Source organism: Trichechus manatus, unplaced genomic scaffold (genome assembly GCF_000243295.1).
Source record: "Trichechus manatus latirostris isolate Lorelei unplaced genomic scaffold, TriManLat1.0 scaffold00039, whole genome shotgun sequence".
NCBI lineage: Eukaryota > Metazoa > Chordata > Mammalia > Sirenia > Trichechidae > Trichechus > Trichechus manatus.
Window position 1 is genome coordinate 8074730 of NW_004443975.1, and position 20948 is coordinate 8095677.

The window sequence follows — 20948 nt, forward strand, 5'->3', positions numbered from 1 at the left end:
GGGAGGGAGGAAGTATACACCAAAAATGCGCATGCGAAAGAGCAATCTTTCTCGCCGTTTTCCCTTACTTCCGCTTCCGTCCCAACTCGGCCGCCAAAGGATTGTGAGTGGCCTGACGAGAAGAGAGGCCGACCAGCCAGGTTGTGTCCGCCCTCTGCGTTTCCTCTCTAGCCGCTCGCACTCTATGCTCCGCGGTCGCGGGCCGTCTGTAGCCGGCCGGCCGGTAAGGGTGTGCAGAGGAAGGCGGGGCGGGAAGGCAAGAGGTGTCTCCTCCACCAGAGCCCCGGGAGACCCGAGCAAGCTCTGTGACAGTTCGTCGGCCGCCATGTCAGCGAGCGGGGCAGGAAACAGACCCGGGGTACAACGGTAGTCTTCCTTTCGTCTCCGACTCCCAGGTGAGGAGAGGAGGAGAGGGATGCAGGGGACCCGCCGGCTCGCGGCCGAGGTGGATAGCCTTTCGGAAGCCCCTCGCTCCTACCCCTGCGCTTTCCTCCTCCAGCAGCGCCTCCTCTGTCCTCCTGTGCCTCTGTCCTCGGTGAGGTGTAGCCCCCGTGCCTTTACCTCCGCCCCCTCTCCGATCTCCTGTTTTCCTCTCTTTTCTCTAGCCACAGCGGCTCTCCTGTTCCTGCGCATCTTTCCAATTTCTCCCTCGCTAGGTGACTAGCGCCAGAAGTCGTTCTTCGCCCGCCTCCTCGAGGAGCGTGCGACTTCCACTATGCCTCTACTGTATTCCTTTCTATCCCGTTACCCCCATCTCTCCACCCTTGTGGTTGCTTTTTATTTTTCCCATACCTTTTTTTCCTCCTCAGTTTGGTTGTCAAGAACCGCGTAATGTCTCTTTTCCTTTCGTCTCTCTCTCAGCCAATATTTAGCTTCATCTGTGTGTTTAAAAGATTTCTTTCTAAGCTGGAAAAAATTAAAACCGTAGGATGCAAATTTTGTTCCTTGCATAAACTTAGTCAAACAAATTGTAGTGTGGAATGCATTTGGCTAAAAATAGGATGCTCTGGTGGAAATTCTGGCAGTCTTTTTACTTATTTGGGCAATGTAAGAAGACCCGATTCTTTAAGGTTGATTTCAGTATTTAAGGATCATACTCAGAAAGAGCTGTACCAATTAGTATCCACCAAAAAACTGCAGCCAGTCAACTCCCTATTTTAAAATATGCACAATCCTTTCTGCTTACTCTGCTGGGAGTGTAATTGAGTCTGGCATTTAAATGCACAAGGAAAAGGCTTCTCAGGAATGTATCACCTAACAAATAAAAGTCTGAAAATTCTTCTCAGCTGATGAACTTCAAATTGAATGAATTGATGTCCAAGTACGGCCTTTCTGGATTATAAACTTGTCAGGACACTCTAGAAAGTTTCTAATCATTTTTTGAATATTTTTGTATTATGCCAACTGTTGTGGAAGTCCTGGTGACTCATTGGTCTTAATTTCTTTTTTCCTATACAGTTTCCTCATTGACAATTTTCTAGAACTGACTTTTGCATCGTCTGAACACCCGAGAAGGCGTTTTTCCCTATCCTTTACTGAGCTGTTCCTCCCTTTGCTCTTAAAAATTTTTTAATAGATTCAATAGTATATAAAAAATATACTGGATTTCCCCCAAGAGCCCTGTGGTCCTAAATATTTTAAAATTAAATCAAGAGAATGCTGTCTTAGGGTAGATGAAGAACATGATTTACTCACAGAAGTTTGTCATTGAATTTCTCACTTTGAAAATATACTTTAATATATGCTTTCTTATTTCATAACATCTGTGGACCAAAAGTAGCGTAGTCAGCCCTAGAGAAACTGACATAATTTTTTATTTTGCTTCTGAGTAGTAATTGTCATTTTCTTTTGGTTTTGGTAAAGAGAATTAGCTTATAATGATTGTTTTCCTTTTTATGGTGTTAATGGCTCATTTGTTTGTGGTTGAAGTTGGTTGAATAATAAAGAGACAAAACCTTACACTTTCTTTTTCTGAGGCCCCAGGTGCTGGAAATGAAATGTCCATTTCCCATTAAGGTGAACCTTACAATCAGAATTAGAAAAACTTGGTTTATGTATTTCCCACTTCATTTTCTTAAAAGGTGTGGTTTTGCATCCGATGCTATTTTTGCCCTTTTGAAGTAAAATAATCTTTCTTTAAATTCGTGCCAGGACAGAATGATTCTGCTGATATTTTTACAATCTTCTTCTTAAGTTATTTCAACTAAATTGGTATTGAAGGGAAAATACTGCTTTTCCCCTTTGGCTCTCAAATGACAGCTGTAATTGGGAAATACCCAGTGATAGTTCTTGCTTGCTGATCAGAATTGGGCTGTAGGTCTGTAGCAACACCATCCAATAGAAATATAATGTAAGCCACATTAACAAAGTAAAAAGAAACAGGTGAAATTAATGTTGATTATGTATTTTATTTAATCTAATACATATCATGTCAACATGTCATCAGTATAAAAAATGAGATATTTTACATTCTTTTTTTCATACTAAGTCTTTGAAACCTGGTGTGTATTTTACACTTACAACACATCTCAATCCAAACTAGCTGTATTTCAAGTGTGCAATAGCCACATGTAGCTAATGAGTAGCTAAGGGTATCTCATTGGTCAGCATCTATCTATGGGATTGTAACGTGATGGTTTCCTACCCTGCAAGTCTGATATGTGGGGTAAATTCAAAAATCGTTTTCCTGAAGTGCTGCAGTATTGAAACTGAAAAGTTCCTCTGCAGGAAGAGAGTTCCAAGAAGTCTCTTCCTCTTTGCGTGACTGTGTTCACGCTGAGGAGGATAAACAGGTGCCCAGTGCTTGTTTAGTGACGGGTCATAAGATGAGTCCAGTGCTCAGTCATTTCCTGGGGTGTCATTGTTTCAGTTATTTACATCTGCGTGTCAATAGTGCGTCAAGTCATTGTGTGAGTCTTTGTCAATTAAATCTAATGGCAAGAAGACTGGACTTTATTGCCAACAGGTAGAGTACCTGCTGTTATATAGTTATGTTCTTAATTGGTTTCTGGTATAGCTAAGAGTTTTGTAATGTGCTTCTCTATAGCATAATGTTTTTTATAAAGGGAAAGACCAAATGTTTTAAGCAAAACTTGGAAAGTAAGAGGGCATATTTTATGGCTCTAAAACACTGGGAGCCTCAGTAGTATCAGAAGAATGATACTTGATTTTGGTGGTTTGGAGCCCTGCTGGTGCAGTGGTTAAGAGGTATGGCTGCTAACCAAAAGGTCGGCAGTTTGAATCCACCGGCGGCTCCTTGGAAGCTCCTTGGAAACCCTGTGAGGCAGTTCTGCTGTGTCCTATAGGGTCACTATGAGTTGGAATTGACTCGATGGCAATGGATTTGGTTTGGTTTGGTTTATGGTGATTTGGAAGCCCTGGTAGTGCAGTGGTTAAGAGCTTGGCTGCTAACCAAAAGGTTGGCAGTTCAAATCCACCAGCTGCTCCTTAGAAAACCTATGGGGCAGTTCTACTCTGTCCTGTAGGATCACTGTGAGTCAGAATCCACTTGATGCCAACGGGTATGTGGTTTAGGGGATTCGACTCGACGGCACACAACAACAACAGCAAAAGGAAATATGACAGTTTTTGTATAAAAAGTCTGGCATTATGTTTAGGTATATGTTTTAGGTTTTTGCAACAGAGGTGGTGATTTGTATGGAACCATCTCTTATTCAGAGCTGATATAACTTTTCGCATGTATTGGGAAGATAACCCTTAAGCCAACTGACCTTAGTGTGGATCAGACTCACCATTGTTCTTTATCTTGACCCTTGTGATTTAATAAGTTTCCCTAAATACTACTTTGTCCCTGGGTGGTACAAACAGTTAACATGCTCAGCTGCTAACCAAGAGGTTAGAGGTTTGAGTCCATCCAGAGGTGCCTCAGAAGAAAGACTGGGCAATCTACTTCTGAAAAATCAGCCATTGAAAACCCTATGGGGCACACTTCTGCTCTGGCACACATGGGGTCACCATGAGTTAAGGTTGACTTGACGACACTGGTTTTTAAATACTATTTTGGCTCCAGTGTGTTATATCTACCAAAAAAAAAAAAAAAACCCCGTTGCTGTCAAGTTGATTCCAACTCATAGCAACCCTACAGGACAAAGTAGAACTGCCGCATAGGGTTTCTAAGGGGTGGTTGGTGGATTTGAACTGCTGATCTTTTGGTTAGCAGCCCTAGCTCTTACTGTGCCACTAGGGCTCCGTAAAAAATATCCAGTGAAATTTAATACAAAAAACATGTCCCCTCCCCAACCTTTATGGTATAAAGAAATTTTAAATTACTCGGTTAGTAAACAAACTCACTCTGTAAAATCTGGTCACTATAATTATGGTACAGCATAAACAGTGTGTGGAGTATTAGAAGATCAAAGACAGAATGAGAGGGTAGTTAATGGATGCTGCTTGTTTCCTGAGTGATGTATGCATTTTGTATAGGAAAATATAGTATTTTCATTTGTATTTAAATGTAGATTGCTCTCCATTTGGCACCATTTTGGTTGGATAAGAAAGAAAATAAACTGGTTTCACTGAAGCCATTCCCAGAGATCACCTTTCAGCGAAGTAATAGACAGGGCTATAAATAAACGATAGCACATGTGAGAAAAATTTTTCTTAGAACAATCATCTGTATGAGGCCAAAAGGACAACATATGCCCAAAAACAAAGATGAGAAGGCAGGAAGGGGCATTGTCTTAGGCTGGGTTCTCTAGAGAAGCAAACCCAGTAAAGCGTATAAATATATAGAAAGAAATTTATATCAAGGAAATGGCCCACACAGTTGTAGAGGCTGGAATGTCCCAAGTCCGTGGGGTCAGGATAGAGGCTCTCCTGATACACCTAGAGACAGGAGCTGGTGAACCCAAGGTCGGCAGGTCGGAGAGCAGGGTTCTAGCTCACAGGCTGTGAATATTGACAAATCCCAAAGATCAGCAGGCAGGACTGCAGGTAAGCTGCTAACTCAAGTCCCAAGAACAGGAGGTCAGGTGAACAGGAACAAGCTGCAGGATCCAGAATGAGCAAAAGCCCACAAGCCTTGCCAGAATATCCACGTATATTCAACGTAGGCCGCACGCCCAAGGAAACTCCCTTTCAACTGACTGGCTACTTACAGCAGATCCCATCATGGAGGTGATCACATAATATCAAATATCATCATGGAAGTGATCACACCATCATACAACTATCAAACCACTAAGAATCATGGCTCAGCCAAGTTGACATACAACCTTAACCATCACAGGCAGGAAAACCAAATGAATGGAAATGGGGAACTCAGTGGTAATGAGGAGAGTGCTGACACATTGTAGGGATTGAAACCAATGTCATGGAACAATTTGTGTATAAATCATTGAACGGAAAACTAATTTGTAAACCTTCACCTACGGCACAATTTAAAAAAAAAAAGAAACTGGTTTCTACAAATTAGTGTTAGCAAATTTTAAGTTATTTGAACAAGAGTAATTGGTGGTCTGTTAATTTTCAGTTTTTTTTTTAAGGCCTTGTAAACTCTAATGGTCTGTTCAAGGATCATATGTTTATTGAGAAATTATACATTTGATAAATATGTATTTTGATTCTGTTTTGGACCATTCTCTTCAGTTTAGGGCCTTGAAGATTTGCATGAATACAGATTTTCTTTACTTAGGACTCATTTCCATGGGGGAAATTATATTTCCTTCTAACTTGGGAATATTTTTGGTTTTCAAGGACTTGAAATAGTTCATTTGTAATATTCTTTAAAGAAACACCATTTAAAAAACTGAAGTCATATGAAAGCTTGAGATTTCTTAAATTGTTTTAGTCTAAGTTTTGAGTTTCAGATCGTTAGCTTTTTTGGAGATGGACTATTTGCCATCATACCATTCCACCCTGCCATCTTTTAGAACTTCCTGCTTTCATCATCATTAGCCATGTGGGAAGGAAAGATACTGTGTGCCTGTCAAAATACTGACAAATCAGGATTATTTTTCCCTCAGACGCTCTAGGAAGAATTCTAAAGCAGTAAGTTATACTTTTAGCCACCTTTGTTTATTGATATTTTGGGCGTTTGACCTTTTAATTGACAATTTCTAGAAGATTTTAGGAATTATAATATTTTATAATTTTTATATTTATCAAATTCTCTTATGAGAATATTTAGCCTGTTTTTCCTGAAAAACTAAACCTGACCAAATAATTACATTTTTTCCCCCTTACGTTAACTGCATTTTGAAAACCAGTGAATTAAGTGGACATGGCTTTCTAATTTGAACAAGGGTAAAGTAACCTTTTAATACACTTTATATTACAGATTTTGAAATAAATAATTTCCTTAAAATACATAAACTATAAGATATGGAATGCTGTTTGTGGATATTTTGATTTCATGCATGCATTATCCTTCTTGTTTGCTGCTTCTCTTTTCTGCAGATATTGTTATCATGGTACAACTAAATCTCAAAAGGAATTTTCAGATGGACTGGAAAACATTGTTTAAGATTTTTCATTGAGGACTTTTGTGAAAATGTATTTTATTTATTGAAACCTAATAATTTATTTTTACCTTATGAAAGAACATAGATTCTTTTAGATGTTTTTCTTTTTTCACTTGTGGAGTATGAAAAAAGTTTATTTACATTGAATCTTCTAAGGATTCATGCCAAGTGACCAACATGATTTTCTCCCGTGGATTCAACTCAGATGTAAAGAGGATTAGAAGTTTGTAGAAACTACGCTGATTAGAAAGTTATGAAGTTTAGTTTACCCAAAATAATTTACTTATAACTATTTATGATAATCTAAGTTTAGTCATCAGGCTTTATTTCCTTCAATAAATTACAAGGTAATTCCTAAGCTCCTTTTGTTTTATCTGTGTTTTTTTTTGTTTTTTGTTGTAAATAATATTTTATTGTGTTTTCGTTGAGAGTTTACAGAACAGGTTAGGTTCCCATTTAACAATTTCAACACAAATTATTCAGTGACATTGTTGACATTTTTCACAATGTGTCAGCATTCTCATTAATTCCGTTCTGGTTGTTCAGTTTCCAGTAATCTAGTTTCTCTGCCCCCTTACCTTCTTTTCATCTTTGGTTTAGGGTAATTGTTGACCATTTGGTTTCATATAGATGATTTTTTAAAGGAGCACAGTACTCATGGGTTATATTCTTTATTTTATGAGCCACTCTGTTATTTAGTTGAAAGGTAACCTCAGGGACTAGCTTAAGTTCAAGGTTTGAATAATATCTCAGGGCAGTAGTCTCGGGGAATCCTCTAGTCTCCACCAGTCCAGTAAGTCTGGACTTTTAAAGAATTTGAGTTCTGTTCCACATTTTTCTCCTGTTCTATTAGGATCCATCTATTATGGCACTGCTCAGAACAGTTGGTAGTGGTAGCTGGGCACCATCTAGTTCTTCTGATCTCAGGGTAAATGAGGCTGTGGTTCATGTAGACTATTAGTCCTGTGGACTGGTTCGTTCTCTGAGTCTTTGGTTTAACTTTTCTTTTTTGTTCCAGATGAGTAGAGGCCAATAGTTGTATCTTGGATGGCTGGTTACAAGCTTTTAAGACCCTGGACATTTCTTACCAAAGTAGGATGTAGAACATAAACTTTATGAACTATATTATACCAATTGACTGAGTTGTCCCACGACACTATGGTCCTAAGCCTTCAAACCCAGAAAACCAAACTTGTGAGGTGTTTGGTTATGTCTAAGAAGTATCTGTAACTGTGCCTCCTATGTGGTTTATTATATAGCTTCACCTGTTTTCAAAAAAATTTGTGTTCAAGTTCTTTGCCATGCCAATTAGAGTCATACGTTTAGCTTTGGATAAGTACTGTGGAGAGGCAAAATTAGAAACAAAGTCCTATTTTAATCATATAATAAATGTTTTGTGACTAAGGAGAGAAAAAAATGGTTTGTCTTAGTTATTTTTGAACTCTAGTTTTAAAATTGATTTAATGGGTTTTATTTCCATCAACCCTCACATTATTATTAGCCAAAAAAGATCTATTTCAAATTAACCTAAAGTAAAAAATTATGTAATCCAGTAGTTTTTATTATATTAAGTGGCCTCTTGATTGATTATAGTTATGTAGATTTAAATTATTGTTATAGATTGATTTGTATCCCCCCAAAATATGTGTCGTAAATCCTAACCCCTGTTCCTGTGGTTATAATCCTATTTGGGAATGGATTTTTCTTATATTAATGAGGCAGAATTAGTGTAGGGTGTGTTTTAAGTCATTCTCTTGAGATATAAAACAGCAGAGATGGGGAAAGATAGATGGATGCCAAAAAGTTCTCAAAGGAGGTGAGGAACAGAAGCTGAAAAGAGACAAGGACTTTCCTCCAGAGCCAACAGAGAGAAAGCCTTCCCCTAGAGCTGGCAGCATGAATTCGGACTTCTAGCCTTCTAAACTGTGAGAAAATAAATTTGTTTGTTAAAGCCACCCACTTATGGTATTTCTTTTATAGCAGCACTAGATAACTAAGACAACTATGATGCCTACAGGCTTTCTATTCTCCCTTTCTCTGACACCTGGGGAAAATCTCGGGACCTTTATGTATAAAGCTTGCCTTCTCTGAAAGCCTCAGAGAGTATACCTATATGTGCAAAAAACTTACGAGCAAAAACTCTGGGCTTTGGTATATCTAAGCAATGGAATATTATTCAGCCATAAGAAGGAGTAAAATACTGATACATGCTACAACATGGATGAACCTTGAAAACAGGATACTAAGTAAAAGAAGCCAGGCACAAAAAGTCACATGTTAGTTGATTCCATTTATATGAAATGCCCAGAATAGGCAAATCTATAAAGACAGAAAGCAGATTAGTGGTTGCTAGGACCTGGGGAGAGGGGTGTTGGGAGTGCCACCTTGAAATGGTTAAAATGGTCAATTTTATGTTATCAGAATAAACAACTATGGGCTTCCTTTACTCCAGAAAGCTTATCTAGTCTTGAGGAAATAATCCCTGTATTAAACCAAAGCTTTTATGTGCTTGTATAATGCTTTGTATAAAATTATATACTTTGTATAACCTTTGATGGAGGGTTTCTATTTTCTTCTAGCTCTTCTGAGTATGTGAATAGTTTTCCAGAGGGCCCCAATAGCTTTTTCTGCCTTCCTTAACCCTTTGTTTTTGCTTTTTTTCTTCCTATTCTTCTGAAAGATCGTAGCAGACTATGGTTTATTATACACTTGATTCTTTTAAAAAACAAATCTCCTACAAACATATTACTTTATAACTTTTATATCTTTAGAAGTTATTCTCTAGTACCTTAAAGGATACTTTATTTGATTTTTACACTTTGCCTTCCCTCTGTGCATTTTATAGGAAGGTGATAAATTCTTGTGGTAGTTGAGTTTTTCCTGGAAGCCCAAAGAGCTGTTCAGAGACTTGGGGCTGGGGTAAAGAAGACCTGCCTTTTATAACTGTGCCCTGTCCAGTGAGAGAAATGAGTCCATAGACAGGTTGATGATACAGTCACACTCCCTGAAGAAATAAAAGATGATAAGAAACTAGATATGCTAGAAAGATTTACTTTGAACAGAAGGCAGACATTCTTCAACTGAGATAAGAGGGGAAAATACTGGTTACCAAGTAACATCTGATAACCTCTGTTTACATGTGGTACTGGTGAGGCTGTCTGCTGAGCTAGGGATAAGAAGGTGACTGGACACTGGTGAAGGTTTTGAATAGCTTTGGAGGGATGAGGCCCTGGTTATGAGGAAGGATGTCTGGGCAGCTTTGACACTCCAGCTGAGGTTGGATAGAAACTGCTTTTATAGTTATCAGTCTGTACAGTTGTGATTTTCATTTAGTAACAGATAGCAGCTAGGATGTAAGAGCAGAGAAAGAGGTTAGGTTGACCAGGTTGAGAGTTTGTAAGGTGAGTGTAGAAGAAGTATAAGAGCACTAAGGAAATAGCTAGAGATGATACATGGGTTCAGTGCTAGATAAGAAAGGAAGTAAAACAGAAGGAGGTTGACTGATGTAGTAAAAAAGGGTCAGGAGTCTGGAGTCTTCAGTGGTTAAAAAGCTTGAGTAATGGCAGTAAGGGTCTAAGAGTAATCAGAATAGGAGTTAGTGGGATGTTGGAGATATTGAAACTCAACTGAGTTGAACACATTGATGCTCAAGAAAAACTGGGTGACACTAGCTAGATTTGCAGACAGTAGGGTGCCGTTGGAGGTTTTTGAGCCATGAAGGATTATTCATTCAACAAGTATATTGAGTTCGTGTTTTTGTTATGTAAAACACAAAGGCAGTGTTTTCTGAAGATTAATCTGCCTCTAGTATGCAGGAGAGATTGAAAGAGATATGTGAGACAATGAGGGCTTTAATTAAATGTAAAATCAGCCCAAACCTTTTTTGGAATTTCATTAACTTCTGAATTGATAGAAGTAATGAGTTTTTGCTCCTTGTTCAAAAGAAGAGTAGAAAGTAAGCTAGAGAGTCTCTTGGCTGAGGTTTTATAATTTAAAAGTAGTACCAAAATTATGTTTGAAGTAAAACACAAGTATTTCTTTTAAATGTGAATACGTTAAATTAGGTAAGAGTTTAGGAAGGGTAATATCCTGAGGATTTATGTGACATAGAAGAACAGAATTGAGAGTTAGGAATCTAAAGTTCATGTCAAAATGCAATCATTAGATAGCTATATTATCTTAATTATCCTTATTTAAATAGTCTGTAAAATGGAGATTCAGGCTCAATAATCTCTGTGACTATTTTTGGGTACAAATATTAAATAAAGATTCTTTTATATCCAAAAAAAAATTATGTTTGATGTTATATGCAATATCATACTCTTTATTCTCCTTGAGTTCTTAAGTTAATTTACTGATAATCTTTAAGAACCTAGGCATTAAAATATACGTACATAAGGAAAACTGCCATTTTTGGTGAATAATTTGAAATATGGTGGTTTGTGAATGACTCTGAACCTAGCATTAGTTCCTATCAGCTTACTGTCTAGTGTTCGAGCCTCATACCTAATCAGCATTATACTAAGCGCTGTGGGCAATGCAGTAGAAGTGCCCACACAGAGGACATTGTATACCATATTTTTGTGCAAATAACATGTGCATTATGCTAGACCATTTTACTAGTTTCATCATTTTCATGTGTTATATTTGTGGGTGCATTATTTATGTGGGTGCATTATTTGTGAAAAAATAGTGTAAGCCCTTTCACAAAAACATTTGGTGAAAAATACAAGTCCCCCAAAATATTTTTTTCTTCTGTTTTAAATTCGTATACTTCTTAATGTCTTAGATGGCTTTATGTGGACTTGTTTTAATTTTTATTATACTGTGGAGGAAATATATATGAAAACCTTTTTGGTTAGTTTAATTTATAATTATTCAGTAAATATTGTGTAGAATTTCGTTTCATTTATTTTACCAGAATTTTAAATGCTACCTTTTTACTCAGAGTTCAGTAAACATATAGGGGAAAGTTCTGGAAGGTTGGCAGTTGGAGTTCATCCAGAGGCTCCTTAGAAGAAAGGCCTTGCAATCTACTTCCGAAAACTCAGCCATTGAAAACCTTATGGAACACAGTGCTACTCTGACACACATGGCGTTACCATGAGTTGGAGTCGACTCAGTGTCAACTGCTAGTTATGTTCTAAAATAGTTAGGGTTCTAAAGCAATGAATGCCATAAAAATGGTGGATAAACAAACTTTCTAAAAGAAAAAAACCATATTTATTACATGAGGTGATGTCATAACAGAATACCACTAAGTGGATGGCTTTAAGGAACACAGATTTATTGTCTATCAGTTCTGGAGGCTGAAAGTCTGAATTCAGGGCATAGGCTCTAGAGGAAGATCCTTCTTTTTCTCTTTCACCTTGTAGTAACGGCCCGCAATCCTTGGCATTCCTGGAGTTGTAGATACATCTGTCTCAGTCTTCAGCGGGCGTCTCCGCCTGTGTGTCTCTCTCTGCTTTATAAGACACCACTCAGAAAGCATTAGGTTTAGAACCTACCCTACTCTGGTATGACCTCATTAACACGACAAAAGAAAAACCCTTTCCAGACAAGATCCCATTCACAAGTACAGGGGTTAGGACTTCCACACACATTTTGGGGAGATACAGTTCAATCCATAACAGTACCTGTATTGAAGTTCCTGTTTCACCCCACCTGTCCTTCTTCTCCATCTGTCTAATCTTCCTTCTTCTTATGATTCAATCTCATTTCTTTTATGCCTTTTCCTACACAGGCGGCCTCCCCAGGTAAAACGGCATAGCAGAGCAGAGTGTGTTCTCACGGGAGAAAGAAGGTGGCTGAGCCAGTCAAAGCTCGGTATCACCAAGTTTACCAATCGGAGAAATCACTCTGCCTCCCCAGAGGTGAATGAGTAAAGGAGCACATCAGGAATGGGGGAGGGTTCTCCACTAACACAGCTTTCACTGTATTAACTCCATAGCAATCTTAGTGAGTTAAAAATATATATTATTGTATGTTCAGTGCTTTTAAAAAAGATTTTCTGAGTATAAAAGTAAAGTATGTTACTCTTACAACTCAATAATAAAAAGACAATCCAATTTAAAAATGCCCAAAGGATCTGAATAGACATTTCTTCAAAGAAGATAAATGGCAAATAAACACAAGAAAAGATGTTCCACATCGTTAGCCTTCAGGAAAATGCAAATGAAAACCACAGTGAGATACCACTTCACACACACTAGAATGGGTATTAAAAACAGAAACAGAAAATAACAAGTGTTGATGAGGATGTAGAGAAATTGTAATCCTCATGCATTGCTGGCAGGAATGTAAAATGGTGCAGCTGCTGTGGAAAACAGTTAGGTGGTTCCTTAAAATGTTAAAAATAGCATTACCATGTGACCCAGCAATTCCACTCCTGGGTATATACCCAAAAGAATTGTAAAACAGATGTTCAAACAATAACTTACACATGAATATTTATAACAGCATTATTCATAATAGCCAAAAAGTGAAAACAACCCAAATGTTCATCTGCTGATGAATGGATAAATAAATGTGGTAAATGCTTATGGACTGTAGACTTAGCCATGGGGCTGAATGAACCCCTGAAACTATTGCACTGAGATAATCTTTAAACCTTAAACCAGAAATATCCCTTGAAGTCATCACAAAACATAAACAATAGTTTAGCTTAACTAGTAAAAAAGGTCTACCTTGAGCATTATACTCTTAAGAACTACCTATATGGGATGAAATTGACAACAGCAACCTGAAAGATTAAATGGGAACCTTAGAGGGCAATGAGTTTATGTTACGAGAGAGGAACAACTCAAAAAAGGAGGGTAAGAATGGTTGCACAACTCGAAGAATGTAATCAGTGTCACTGAATTGTCCGTATAGAAACTGTTGAATTGGTGTGTGTTTTGCTGTATATTCTCAACAATAACAAAATAAATAAAATTTAGAAAAATGTGGTATACCCATACAGTGGAATATTATTCGGGAATCAAAATGAAGTACTGCTATATGCTACAACATGGATGAACCTTGAAAACATGCTAAGTGAAAGAAGCCAGTCACAAAAGACCACATCTTGCATGATTCCATTTATATGAATTGTCCAGAATAGGCAAATCCATAGAGACAGATAATAGTTTAGTGGTTGCCTGGGGCTGAAGAAAGGTTAGGCAGAATGGGGAGTGATCGCTAATGGGTAGGAGGGGGTTGTTTTGGGGGTGATGAAAAGTTGTAGAATTGGTTTTGGTGATATTTGCACAACTGCGAATAGACTAAAACCCGTTGAAGTGTACGCTTTAAGTGGATGACTTGTATGAGAATTATATTCTCAGTGAACCCGAACCCAAACCCATTTCTGTCAAGTCGATTCCAATTCATAGCAACCTATAAGACAGAGTAGAGCTGCCCCATAGGGTTTCCAAGGCTGTAATCTTTACGGAAACAGACTGCCATATCTTTCTCCCATGGAGCAGCTGGTGGGTTTGAACCACTGACCTTTTGGTTAGCAGCTGAGTGCTTGACCACTGCACTACCAGGGCTCCTGATATCTCAATAAAGCTGGTACTAAAAAACTCAGCAGGAAAAAAAAGCACGTTTATAATAGAGAGTGTGTAAAATACAGAAAGGAGCCCTCGTGGCGCAGCGGTTAAAGTGCTCAGCTGCTAACCGAAAGGTAGTTTGAACCCACCAGCCACTTTGCGAGAGAAAGATGGCAGTCTGCTTCCATAAAGATTTACAGCCTTAGAAACCCTATGGGGAAGTTCTACTCTGTCTTATAGGGTTGCTGTGAATTGGAGTCAACTCCAGGGCAACAGATATTTTTTAAAATACAGAAAAGTGAAAAAAAGAAAAAAGTCATTTATTAGAATTTTTTAAATTCCGTGTTTTCATTTTAATGATAAACTAAAAGAAAATAACAGCAGCTTATTCAAGATCATGAAGACTGACACCTTAAAAGAATATTCTGATATGGAATTTCAGTGCCCAGGTTTGCATTTCTGTTTATAATCATAGTGGTAAAATTAGTAGACTATGCCTTTGGAGCAACATCACAATATGTTATAAAAATGAAGATTTCTCAGTAGGCAGCAGAGGATAGTGGTGGGAGAATTGAGTCCTCGTGTGCCCATCGTAAGCAGGGATGTGAACACAGAAGAACCTATGCAGTCACAATTTATGCCATATTCCATTTGTAAACAAATTTAATTTGTACAGAGGTGCATCATGCATCATATTGAATTAATATTATTTTAATTTTTATTAGTGTTGTGGTATTTATTGATTTTATTAATTTGGTTTAATAGTTGCATTAGGGTAATAACACAAAAATTTTGTTTTTACATCTACAAGTAAGATTATAAGTAAAAATAATATGCCAACGCTTAGGGGCTGTCATAATTATTTCTTTTAGTAGAGCCATTCTACAGCAATAATGGCATCATAATTCGAATTGAAAGGGCCTTTAAAGATATCGATCTATTCCCCTGATTTTATTGCTGAAGAAATTGAGGCTCAGAGGAGATAAGTATCTTGCACAAGCCCTTCAAACAAGTTATTAACAGAGCTTGTGTTAGAATGCAGATTTCAATATTTGCAGTCCTAATGGTTTTTTTTTCCTTTTATGTCTTATCCTTTCTTCTTTTCCCTTACTCTCAATCCTTACTAATAGCTTGCGTTTTACTGTTATTTGTTTCTTTACATGTGCTTTGTTTCTTCAAATAGAGTACTCTTAGGCACTAATTATACCTCTTAATTCTTTTTATCCTATTCCCCTTCCCCTCCCAACCCCACACACATACACTGTCCTGAGCATGGTGGTATATACATTGTAGGCACTCAGTAAATGCTTAATAAAGGACATTAACTTCGCTTTTAGGGATCCATGGAAACTTGGCTTCAAAATATAGGCAAGCACCAGAGTGGAAACATTCAAAAGTCTTGTTCTAACATGTTTCTAATTAAAAAATTTTTTAAATATTGAATTAAGTTTTTACCTTTTTAGAAACCATCCTGCCCTCTCTTTTTTGTTTTTGATGGGACATTGCCAATTACAGCTTTTTTGATGATTGCTAAGGTAAACATTTCATTTAAGCTAGGAAAGGAACATTTACTAAGGCAACCATTCAGGTGAAAAAAGTTTTTTGTGGTTAAAATGTTTTCAAAATTGATCATTCTCATGAAATGAAAGTTTAAACAGGTACAACCAAGTCCTGTTGTACTATTATGGCTTTGTTGTTTTTCCTTTCCCTTCCCCACTCTGTAGCCTTTTCTTTCTCTTTTACCTCCTATTCCATTTCTCTTTCTAGACCCTCTAACCATTTTCTGGGTGTCTATATACTTCTTACTGTTTTTGATGTGAACTTTGGGCTAAGGTTACCTCTGAAACTCAGTAAAATCTGAATGATGTCCTTTATTCCATCCACTATTTCATACGCGTTATTCAAATTCTTATAAGTACGTCTCGACTTTCACTTGGGCATCTGAGGTAATGCCACTATTATTTAAGTCTTTACTTTTAAAATTTTAGGAGAGTTCTATTAGCAAAACAGTATATTTTCATAATTCCAGTAAACGTGACCATAATTCTTACTGGAACCAGTTTTATTCCATTAGTCTTCATAGATGAAATTTGTTCATTTTGTCTTATAAATGGTCGTGGAATTATTTTTTAATATTTGTCTACAGTGGAGAAATCTAAGAGTGTTTGTGAGAAGGAGAACCTTTCAAGAAGTAAAATTGTGGTTGCAGAAACAAAAATGGAAAGGCTGGGTTAAAATAAATTTGACCTTGGTCTGATTCCATTTGACTCATTGCCATTTTGGAATAGAACATTAGAATGTTCTTCTATGCTTTCTTTGAATATTTAAACCTTATCCTTTAATGTGCATTGCACAAGCAGCAAGGATTTGTAATTACAGACTCAAAATTCTCCCACATTGTTAGGTCAGAAAGTAGAGCCCAATTAATATATATGCCTTTTTACTAATTGATGTACCTTTTTGGGAATTTGCTGACTTGTCCGTATCATGTTTAATTTTTTACTGACAAAAATACTCTCTGCTCTGAACTTTCCCCTTTATTTCTGTTTCCTACCAGACTGTGTATGGGTTTTTTGTTGTTAAATAAATTTTAAAAGTCATCTTAAGTGATAATAACCTTTTCTTTCCCCCTAAATCTGCCCCTCAGTTAGAAGATAGTGAAAGAGACGCTTTAGTATTTCAGTTCATTTGAGTAAACATTTAGGAAGTACCTATTATATGCCTAGGCCTATGTTATGTGGTAAAGGTTTCCTTTAAAAAAAAGAAGAAGAACAAAAAAGACAAAGCAGACACATTCTCTTGCTTCAGTGCTTGATTTCTAGTTGGGAAATAACATACATTCTTCATAAATATTTGGTGTCTCCTGTATGGTGTCATAAATATTTGGTGGTCCATGATTTTTTCATTTGTTCCTATCTGTTTAGCTCACATATGCTCTACTTTTTTCTGTATCTAACATCTTACAAGCTACTTGCTTCTATACTTAGTTTCATCTTCTTCATTACTTCTCTTATTTTCAGTATCAAAATCGAATATTCTTAAATATTCACACATTATACTCTTCCCACAAGTAAAAATAATTTTCCTTCCTCTAAGCTTTCCAAGAGCTTGCCTGTCGTTTACCTAGGGCTTCGTACTGGTTGCGTTTCTACCCTGGATATACTGAATCAGAATCTACAGTTTAACAAGATCCCCAGGTGATTCTTATGTGTAATGAATTTTGAGAGTCACTGCTCTACTTGAGTCTCAGAATTGGTCCCTAACTAGCAGCAGAACTTGTTAGAAATGCAAATTATCCGCAGGGGGTTCAAAGTGGAATGAATGCAGTTTGAAACCCTGCATTTACCACATTCTTTGTAACAAAGACTGGGGAGGAGGAAGGTTAGGGCAAAGGTGGGTAGACATGTCTTATAATTCATTCCATATTGGAGTATAAACTTTAAGGGTAGGTTGTGCCTCATCTGTCTTTCTTCCCCCACCGCGTTCGTAGTAGACTGTCACAGTTGATTATGCTGACATCCAGCTAGCTCAGTTGAAGCACTAAAAACTTCTAAGGTCAAAGTTCAGTCTCCGTTTGGAGATATATTTGCTTTGTTTTGCTTCCTCATGCCACACCTGAAAAAAAAAAAAGAACCAAACCTGTTGCTGTCGAGTGGATTGCGACTCATAGTGACCCTATAGGACAGAATAGAACTGCCCCGTAGGGTTTCCGGGGAGAAGCTGGTGGATTCTAACTGCTGACCTTTTGATTAACAGCCAAGCTCTTTAACCACTGTGCCACCAGGGCTCGGTACTGCACCTTTAATGCCAACCAAACGTATGCTCTTGATTACAAAGAGCACTGAGTAAAAGTCAAAGAATCAGCACCTGTGTTGCGTAAGCAATTCAAAACCATTGTTCTGGATGTGGAGCCAGAGCATCAGGTTCCCAGTCAGAGAAAAACATTGTATCAGTGTTTTTCAAGATAAAAGTAGACAATAAATGTGGAAGAAAAAATGTTTGCTGTACTCTCACTTTTTACACAGATAACAAGTGAGTCATTCGTAGCTCACGTATGTAATGAACTAGAAAGTGATATTTGTTTTAGACTTGAGACAATAAATGACAAATGACAGAGAACTAAGGAACTAGTAAATAACTAGAATCATCAGATATTAAAAGGCAACTTAGATTCCAAGAGATCAGATAATATCGGAACTCAAGTTTTCTGAGTCTCTAAATCAAGATGTTGACTTTCTTCCATAGGTACAAGAATTTAGTCTTATGTTAGAAAAATCCTAAATTGCTTACAAGAAATAACTTAAAGTGAAATTTGATACTGACTTCAATAAAAAAATGGCATTTTAGCATTACTGTGTTTCTAAACCATGCAGAACCACATAAGATTAGTGGATAGCGTTTTTGAGATCTTAGTGACAGGTTAAAAGGTGGTGCCATCATTTTTTCTTTTTTTTTTTTTTACTTATGGCATATATTTGAGTACAACTACAACATAAGTCAGGATTTTAAAAATTCATTCTTTAAATTCCAAATATGAATTTTAGAAACTTCATTCAGTTGTCCACGTAAAAAAGTAGGAAGAAGAATGGCAGAGCTGACAGGATAAAGAACAGGAGTCCAGATGAAAATTACTGTTGAGATAGACTGAAGAAGTCTATTTCTATGACAGTGAGAACATTCCAGCATATCTGTTGATAACTTTGTAATCACATAGGTGCTTAGGGTAAGAGATTCTCCTTTCAGCTGCTATTTTGTAGTTTATCTGTATCATGCGATTGATTTGAAGACAATGTATATAACCAAGCAGGATAAAGACTGTGAATTTGTAATGGAACTGATTTCAGTGGGCCCTCAGCAATGACCCTGCAGTCTTGCATATTTACCAAGTCAATTCTTGTTCCTATTTCCCCTGCTCCCAACATACCCTCGCCCATACTTTCAGCAGATATCTTACCCCTACTTCCCTGAGAAAGATACGTGATGAAATGGGAATGCCTCCAACTTAACTTGCATCTACCCCATTCCCCATCCTTTCTGTCACAGTGAAAAACATGTCTCTTCTGTTTAAGGGTAGTCCCTCTGCCTATTCCCTGGATCCCATCCCACCATCATTTGTTTAGCCCCCCCCCCCTCGTTATCCTTAACTTCTCCCTCTCAACTAGCCCTTTCCTTTCCTGTCAGCATGTCGGGTCTCTCCCATTCTAGAAAAAGGAAAAGAAACCTCTTATTATTAAAGATCAACAAGAGTGATTTTTCTAATATATAAACCTGATTGTGTCACTCCTCTGCTTAAAAATCCTTCAAAGGGTCCTTACTGATGAGTTTAATAATTCTCAGGTTTTGGAGATGTGATTTTATTAAAGCCATTAGCCAACTTCTTTGTGTCTTGTTGGCGTTCCCTGCAAAAGTACAGCCCAGCATTTACTCATGTTAGTAGTTAAATGTGAAAAATTTTCAGATATTTTGAATATAATTGTACAATCTTCATTACTATCATTGAATCCAGTGTTAGTTCTGTTTATTTTCTTAGTAGTAGCAAAACAAACAATGAAACTCAAGGTAGCACTTATTTAACATCTGAGAGATTTGAGATCAATAAAGAAATAAGACGTGAACACTGAACCTTTTAGCAACTGATCAGTTACTCAGGACCAAAGAGTATATATGTCGATATGTTTGTGTAAAAGACACTATAAACAAAAACACACACAAAAAACCCCAAACCTGTCCCCATCGTGTTGATTCCAATTCATGATGACCCTGTCTGTGACAGAGTAGAACTGTGTTATGTAGAGTTTTCTTGGCTGTAATCTTTATGGAAGCAGATCACCACACCTCATTTCCGAGGTGCTGCTGGGTGAGTTTGAACCGCCAACCTTTAGGTTAGCAGTTGATCACAAACTGTTTATGACACCCAGGGACCTATTAAAAAACGGTAATATATGATTGTAATTTTCTACTCAAACTAATTTAGGTGTAACTTAGAAGTTTGTGAATATAAGTTCTCATTCAGTCTAGTATTTATTCTAAAACTGCCACAGAGAGAAAATATTCATAAATCAATGTGAGACAAGAAGTACGTACTGTAAGTAAAGATTTATTCGTGATAGTAAAATGTGTTTCACCAGGCCTAATACATATCAGTGATGAATTTGAAAAATAAAATTTCAGGGAAAATTATTTTTTCTCCTTTTAACAATTCATTTAAATGAAGTTTTTTTTAAAATTAGTTAAAAAGTTATACTTTTGAATGAATTAAAAAGTTATTAGACAACTATTTCTTCATTATTTTAAAATCTTTGAGAAATTTAGTAAGTTCTACCCTTGAGTTCCATATCTGGAGTAATTTTAATGTTATTTTTAGTTGTAGAATTTCCATTTTACTTTTTTTTTTTTTTTTTTAATATTTCTGAAGCTCAGCTAAGTTATCTCCAGTATATGGATCTCCTATAAGTTTGTTTATGTTAACTGTTTTCCCCCTGGTTTTTGGTCAAATTTTGATCTATTGTATACCTGATTATTTGGATTCTATACTGGACATTACAAATACAATGTAGACATATATTGAGTCTTCTTCCAGATAAAATTTCCTTATGCTTCTGGCAGGCAACTAGGTTGAGGGCAGATCCCCTTAAATTGGCCAGAGATGATTTTGCTGACCTTCAGTCCCTGTGAGGGCTGGTCTACTACAAGCTCACCTTTTCTTCTAGGGAGTAGCCCTTTTAGGTCGCAGGTGAAAGCTGGGGCCTCCCTCTCCTTGACAGGCCCTGAACTCATTTTTTCCCCCGGCTCTGTGAGTCTGCTGAGAGCTCTGCTTAGCTTCTACTGCTGCCAAACTGTTACCTTCTGCCAGGTTTACCAGTAGTTATCAACAGGAAGTTTGTCTAAAATTAGCTAGTCTGTCTTTTCCAGGTGTAGAACTCTTTCATCCTTTTTT

The 20948-nt window shown here is 37.2% G+C and overlaps 1 protein-coding gene across 4 annotated transcripts in view; it reads left to right on the forward strand.

Moving 5' to 3' along the window:
• Window positions 1–120: 120 nt before the first annotated feature.
• The window catches only part of CNST (consortin, connexin sorting protein), a 123017-nt gene continuing 102189 nt past the window's right edge, over window positions 121–20948 (forward strand). For 2 of the 4 annotated variants that reach the window (XM_023730914.1, XM_023730911.1), the window contains exon 1: window positions 121–395. The gene's annotated coding sequence lies outside the window, so the exon portion shown is untranslated. The remainder of the gene's footprint in view (window positions 396–20948) is intronic. The other 2 variants (XM_023730915.1, XM_023730916.1) reach the window with 2 other exon arrangements.